This window comes from Elephantulus edwardii, unplaced genomic scaffold, assembly GCF_000299155.1.
Source record: "Elephantulus edwardii isolate Elephantulus edwardi_28Jun2011 unplaced genomic scaffold, EleEdw1.0 scaffold00016, whole genome shotgun sequence".
In the NCBI taxonomy this organism is placed as follows: Eukaryota; Metazoa; Chordata; class Mammalia; order Macroscelidea; family Macroscelididae; genus Elephantulus; species Elephantulus edwardii.
In genome coordinates, this window is record NW_006399766.1 from 19,916,341 (window position 1) to 19,924,085 (window position 7,745).

Genomic DNA, 7,745 nt, shown 5'->3' on the forward strand with positions numbered 1-7,745 from the left:
GCGACAGCTCTTATTTTTGGCATTTAAGCAAAGTTTTGAATTTGGTAGGTGAGAAGGCAAAGTCTGAGCCAAGTATTCTGCTTAGTGGATGGCCCTAAACCCCAAGAGGGAGTCAGGGAACTCTTTCTGTCTTCATTCTTCTTAGACAAACTTGTTGTTGTTAGATGCAGTCGAGTTGAGTATGACTCCTAGCGACCCTATGAACAACAGATCTGACCCCTGTCCTACCCTGTGCCATCCTCACCCTTCCTGACACATCAGAGCCTATTGCTGCAGTCACCACGCCCATCCACCATCCCTCCACCTTCCCAAGCATCTTGTCCCTCTCCAGGGAATAGCCTTTCCTACCAACATGCGCAAAGTATGTGTGAAGAAGTGGTAATGGGGCATTTGGTGGTTCAGTGGTAGAATTCTTACCTTCTGTGTAGGAGACCTGGGTTTGATTCTTGACCAATGCATGTCCTGTGTAAACCACCACTCTTCTGTCAGTGAAGGTTTATATGTTGCTTTGATGCAAAGCAGGGTTCAGTTGAGCTTCTAGACAAAGATGAACTTGGAAGAAAGACCTGGAGATCTACTTATGAAGAGCAGCTAAGGGAACTGTTATGGGCCACAACGATCCAATCTGAATTGGCCATGAAGACAGTGCAGGGCCAGGGACTGTTTCAGGCCTTTGTGTATGTGGTTGCCATGAGTCAGGGGTTGATTTTATGGCAGCAAGTGCTTGCTACAGAAGGTTAAGGAACACAGCCTTCAATATGGATTGAAGCTCAACCTCAAGAAAACCACTGGGCTGATTGACAGCATCATGATGGATGATGAAGAGATTGAGATTGTTGGCAGCCTCAGTTTGCTGGGCTCCACAGTCAACACTCGTGGTACCAGCAGCCAGGAAATGAAAAGATGAATTGCAAGGGGAAATTCTGCTGTCAGAGACCTCTCCAAAAGACTGAAGAGCAACCATGTCAGTCTGGAGACTAAGATGCGCCTGATACAGGTCATGATCTTTCCAAGTACTTGCTGTGCACCAGAGAGCTGGACAATGACTAGGGATGATAGGAGAATTGATTCCTTTGAGCTGTGGTGCTGGAGAAGAGTACTGACTACCATGGACTGCTAGGAGAACAAACAGGTTTTTCCTGGAGAGGTTGAAGCCAGGCTGCTCCTTGAAGGCAAGGATTTTGAAGCTTCATCTGACATACTTTGGACATGTTGCAAGATGGGATCAGTCCCTGGAGAGGGACATCATGCTTGGGAGGGTGGCGGGACAGCACAGGAGAGGAAGACTCTCTATGAGATGGATTGACTCACTGACTGGGGTAATGGGGATAGGTGTATTGGAGACAATAAGATTGGCACAGGATAGAGCAGGGTTTAGGGCTGTTGTACACAGGGTCGCTATGAGTCGTAAGCGACTCACATAACAACAACAGCCACTACAATCAACAAGTAGCGTGGATTGAAGCTAACTGGATGTTGTGTGGCGTTGAGTCAGATCCGACCCATAGCAGACACTCCTGTGGGTTTTCAGAGGCAGTTAATTGCATGGGAGGAGATTGCCCATCCTTCTCCTGCCCCACCTGTAGGGCATCTTTCAGGTTATTTTCTGGAAAAAGAAAAGAAAAGTCCTGTTTTAGAAACGCCACAGTCACAAATTCCACTTCAGACCAAAATATTTAAAGCTGAAATGAAGGGAATCCTATCAAGTACAGGTGCCATTTTTCCTGTCTGTCTGTCTCTGTCTCTGTCTCTGTTTCTCTCTCTCTCTTTCTTTTTTTTCCTTTCTCATATGAGCTTGCACCACTCCCTGTCCCTCTGCCTTTATCGGCATTGTTGGCATTTCTGCCTGAGGGCTAATGCTAGATGTATGGATGGGCAAGAACTTCAGGCGGTCAGGGAGACAGTGCAATGAAAAGCTTGACCGAGCGAGCCTTTATTTACTGAGTGTTCACCATGTCCCAGGTAGGATTTGTGTCTTGTCTCTTTCGAGCCTCAGAAGAATCCAGTGGGGTACTATTAGCGTCCATGTTCTACAGGTGAGGAAACTGGGACCTAGAGGGGGTATATCATGTGCTCAAGGTCACATAGTTAGGATGGGAGTCGAGTTTGGATTGAAACCAAGGTCTGTTTATGATTGGAGTAGAATTGTTGGGATTTCTCTGACTCATTATTTAAAGGCGCTCTGGTGGCCTCGTGGTAAGGAGTGCCCTGCCCACTCAAAGGCATGCTGCAAATCCCAAGGGCACACAGTTCGAATCGACCAGCTGCTCTGTGGGAGAAGGATAGGCAGTTTCCTCCCATGTGATTTACTGTCTGTGAAAACCTGCTGGAGGGTCAGCTATGAGTCAGTTCCAACTCGATGGCACACAACAATAACAACAACAACTCATTCTTTATCTTCATGTTAAGAATGACAACCTATTCATTCAACAAATGTGACATTTCTGCCTCAGAAGCATACTTAGAACAGAAGTTCTGGAGTCCTGAACGAGTTGGTTTGAAAAGACAACAACAACAACAACAACAAAAAAAAAACAAACAAAAAACCCAACAACCACAATTGATAACCAGCCTCCTTTGTCCAACTTTGATGTAAAGAACTTGAGACTAAATAATGCTAGGTGCAGATGGTGCAGTGGCTATGCAATGCCAGTTAAGGGTAACCAGGTTCCAGAAAAGCCCTAGTATATATGATCTGGAAGTCATGTTCAAAATTAGCTCATGTTCACCCCTAATTTTACTGGTAAAGAAACAAGCTGAGAGTGAGCCACAGAAATCATCACCAGGTGAGCTTGTGGTTGATCTTAGACTTGACCCTGGGTTTCCTATACCTGAACTTTCTCTGCTCAAGCATGCTGTCTAACAGACACTTTTTGCTTTCATTTTCAGTGACAGGAACAGGTGGCAATAGCCCTCAGTGCTGGGAGTGTTTGTTAAGATGGGGACTTTTCTCCATGCTAGCTTTGGGTCCCAGTGAAAGTACTCATTTCAGTTACCGTTTTGTGGTTGTTGATGTTGAAGAACCCATATGAAAAACTCATGGAAGGTGTAGAATGTTGTCTGTCACAAAGCAGCCAATTGATCCTGGTGCCTGATACAGAAATATAGTCTACAAGACAGATACCGGTGGATGTGGCCATCTCAGGCAAGTCCCAAGTGACTCTTATCCCTGTCACAGAACCTGTGCACCTTTGGACACAATTATCAGCAACTTCCTTCTACTGAGTCTAATTAATCCACGCACACAGTTGAGAGTATTCTTTATTAACGATTCCCATGCAGATACTTGACAGAGGTTCTTTTCTTCTCCCTGTCAGATGTCACAGGGTTTCCAGAGAAAGTTCAGTACAGGTCTGTGGACAGAACCTACCAACACTGGCCTGCTAGGGTTCTTCTCCACCATGCTTGCTTTCCTTTGCGCATGTGCTTTCCTTCTTCCCTCTCACAGCATCTTATGAAAAAATCTCCTTCCCATGAAGAAACAGCCTGGCTGGTCTGGTGTGGAGGGGCGGAAGCATTTTGCAAAGGTGTCTGCATCCCTAGTTGTGCATTTGTACCTCATTTTACTCAGGCTCTCGATGGGTCAGTGCTAATTAGCCTAGCTGGTTGGATATTTAAATGAGCTGAGCAGCAAGTGGAGGATGGGGAACAAGACCTCTGGAAAACCCAGGGATATGACTGCGGGGGAGGGGAAGAGTCCGTGGAGCTGGAGTCTTCTGGAGGCTGGTGCTAACAAGGAGTAGAGCCCTCACCCCATCTCCTGGCAGTCCTTGGTGCAGAAAAAGTCACCCGGTCTCTAGTAAATCCACAAGCTAGGGCCACCCAGCACCATTGGGACACCGCATTTCAGGTAACTTTGAACTATGAAAGCCCAGTCTTCCACCAAAAGTTCTGTTGTTCAATACTCTTCAGTACTCTTCTCCAACATCACAGTTCAAAGCTATCAGTTCTTCTTCTGTTGTCCTTATTCACTAGCCAGTTCTCAGATACACAGCAAGGGATTAGGGGGGGAAAAACCAAACCATGGCCTGAATCAGGCACACCTTATTTCTCAAACTAACATTTTTGCTCCCCAATTATCTGGAGAGGTCCTTAACTGAAGACTTTCCCCAGTACATTTCCTGATCTCCTGACTGCTGGTACCAAGCATATTTATTGTCGATCTGAGCAAGATGTAGTAGTTCACAGTTTTAATCTCTTCTCCATATATCATGGTGTTGCCTAAAGGTTTAGAGGTGAGGATTTTTTTTTATGTTGAGGTGCAATTCAAAAGTTGTTAGAGGACATTTTTCTCCCCCCTATCCAAAATCACTCTACAAGAGGAGTTACAATTAGGCATCATTTGCAGAGTCATTTATGGTAACATGTGCCAGAAGACTGATCATTAAGTCTGGGGTGGCGGTGATGCTCGTAATGGACACAGGGTTTCAGATGAATCAGAGAGAAGTTCTAGCACATTCAGAGTTAGCCTGTTAATAGTGTCACTCTCATTCATTTGCACCTGGGCGCACTGCTGCACCTGCCAGAGATGGTGGCAAGTATGGCGAGAGACATGGGATCAGTATGTCCCCCAGGGCCGCCTATGCCTTTGCCATGAATGGAAGTGGCCCATATATTAGAGAACTGGGTACCTGAAGGGGCAGTTCTGCATTGTCCTACAGGGTCGTCATGAGTCAGCATTGACTTTGATGGTGACGGGTTTGCTTTTGATTTTCCTCAAATCCACATCAATGTCCCAGGCCTCATTCCTCAGTTGTTGTTAATGTGCTGTTGAGTCGCCCTTGACTCATAGCAACCCTATGGACAATAGCTCTGAACCCTGCCCTCTCCTGAGCCAGTCTCACTGACTCTAACACATCTAATCTCACTGCCCCAGTTACCATGTCAATCCATCTCATTCAGGGTCTTCCTTTCCTCAGTTATGAACCTTTAAATCCAGCTGCTTAGATCTTATTTCCACTTGAGTAATCTACAGGTTACTCATATCACACGCAAGCAAAATCCCTCTGAAGATTATCCAGAAACAACTGGAGTAGTACATTAACAGAGAAATACCAGAAATACAAGCTGGGTGTAGAAGAGGCCGTGGCCCTAGAAACATTATCACCAAAGTGAGATGGGTCTTAGCAGAAAGCAGAGAGGACCAGAGGGATATCTATCTGTTTTTCATTGACTATGAAAAGGCACCTGACTGTGTGGATCCCAACAAATTGTGGTTAACCTTGAGGAGAATGGGAATCCCAGAACACTTGCTTGTGCTTATGCAAAACCTATACTTGGACCAGAAAGAAGTCCCTAAAACAAGCAAGGAAACACTGCATGGTTCAAAATCAGGAAGGGAGTGCATCAGGGATGTGCCCTGTCTCCATAACTTTTCAATCTATATGCAGAACAGATCATTCAGGAGGCTAGGCTTTATGAGGAGGAATACAGAATACATGCTTGGAGGAAGACTCATCAGCAACCTACATTATGAAGATGATACAACCTTGCTTGAAACTGAGAAGGACCTGAAGCACTTGCTACAGAAGGTCAAGGACTGTAATCTATGGATTGAAGCTCAGACATTCTTTGTCTGGGCCAATTGGTAGCACCATGATAGATGGAGAAGAGATTGAGGTTGTTAACAATTACAGCTAGCTCAGCTCCACAATCAACATTCTTGGCACCAGCAGTCAGGAAATTAAAAGAAGAATTGCATTAGGTAAATCTATCAGGGACGTTCTCAGAGTAGTGAGAAGCAACATTGTCAGTCTAGAGACTAAGGTGTGCCTGATCCGGGCCATGGTCTTCGCAATTACTTGCTATGCATCAGAGAGCTGGACAGTGACTAAGGATGACAGAAGAAGAAGAATTAATACCTTTGAGTTGTGGTTTTGGAGAAGAGTCTTGAACATACCAGAGACCGCCAAGAAAACAAATAGGTCTGTCTTGGTGAGGATGAAACCAAGTCTCACCTTGGAGGCTACGATTTTGAAGTTCTGTCTCACATACTTTGGGCATGTGTCTTTGAAGAAGGACATCATGTTCAGAAGGGTGGAGGGACAGTGCAGGAGAGGAAGACCAGAAGACAGGGCAGGCTTCAGAGCTATTGTATATAGGGTCACTATGAGTCACAGTTGACTTGACAGCACATAACAACAACAACAACAACAACCTACAGGTAACTGAGAACAGGGCTTCTTCACACAGGTACATTCCAGCTTGAGCCCCTGCCAAGAATTGATATTCCTGTTTCAGATAATACCAAATTAGAATCTACCTACATTGTAAACACCATTTGTTCCCAGTCACAGAACTTGTGCCTCTTCTTATTCAGTGGATGTGAGGGATGAGGGAAGGGGGGCAAGGATGAGATCCAGGCTCCTGGTTTAGCCCTCCTGGCGGAGAATTGCCAATCCTTGAGGTGGGGGGTAGATTGGAGGTGAAGCAGGCTTTAGTGGCGTAATGAAGTGAGATTGAGAGCTGCTCCATGAACTTTGAGAGCCAACAGCAGGTGTCAAGGCAGAAGTCAAATTCAGAAACTGGTATTAGGACAGGGGTCTGGTCTGGAGCTGGACGTTTGAGTACTGGCTTTGTAAAGATGGCTTGACAAACCATGGGGTTAGAGGAGATCACCTAGGCAGAGACTAGAGACAAAAGTGTCTAGGCTGCGGACCTGTGCCATTCCACCATTTACATATTAGGTGCCAAGAGGAGGAAGAGTACATAGGAGTGCCACTAGGGTAATGAGCCTTTGGGGCAATTTCTAAGTTGGGGTGCTCTCATCCCCAATTTAATAGGAATAGAAACATAGCAGCTGTACATCCCCTGTCTTTTCCACCTGCCTTTTCGTGTTTGTGTGTCCTTGAAATGCCGTCTTGGACTTGAGTGCAGGGACACGTGTTCTTCTTCTTTCCCAGTATGCCCCTGTGTCCACCGTGCTTGAGGATGGATGCTGGGCTGGACTGGGTTAATAGGAACATCTAGGTGGCACCCTCCTTCACGGGGTGCGTGCTCAGGGCACCTGTCACATCTGCCGTACCTTAGCCAGAGGAGGAGAAACATCTGCACAGCGATGCGTACCAGAGGCCAAGGAAAGGATTTCTGGAAAGAGAGAAGCGCTGCCGAGAAATACTTCTGGGTAAGATGGAAATGTGACCGTTGGATTTAATAAAACGGAGCAGGGCTGGAGGCGGGGGTGGGGTGAGGGTGGAAGAACATAGATGTAGAGAATGACGCAGGAGAGCCTAGGGCATGGAAGAGGAAGAGGAAGGAATGAGCTTTCTTGTGTATGTAGAGGGGGTGCTCTGTGCTAGTAACTAAGATTGAAATTGTTGATTGTAAGGTTATGACTGATGGCAAGGGGGCTTGCACGTCAGCCTGGATGCTTTCACTCTGTAGGCATGTGGGGTTCGAGGGGGATGGGGTTTGTCAGGAAGTGGTCTGGTCACACCTGCAATTCTGGGAAGCTGGAGCTGGAGGCAGATCATGAGAGCTTATCTTTTCCTCTGAAGAGGAAAAGGCAAGAGACCGTCCTTTCCTTTGGCCAGATAGTAAAGACTTGCATCGAAAAATTGGATTGAATGCTCAGCAAAACTGATAAAGAGGGACCCAGTTGCTATTCCACTGACTTGGCCTCCCGGCAGCCCCGTGAATGGCACAGCAGAGCTAACCCTAACCCTAACCCTAACCCTAACCCTAACCCTAACCCTAACCCTAACCCTAACCCTAACCCTAACCCCAACCCCAACCCCAACCCCAAC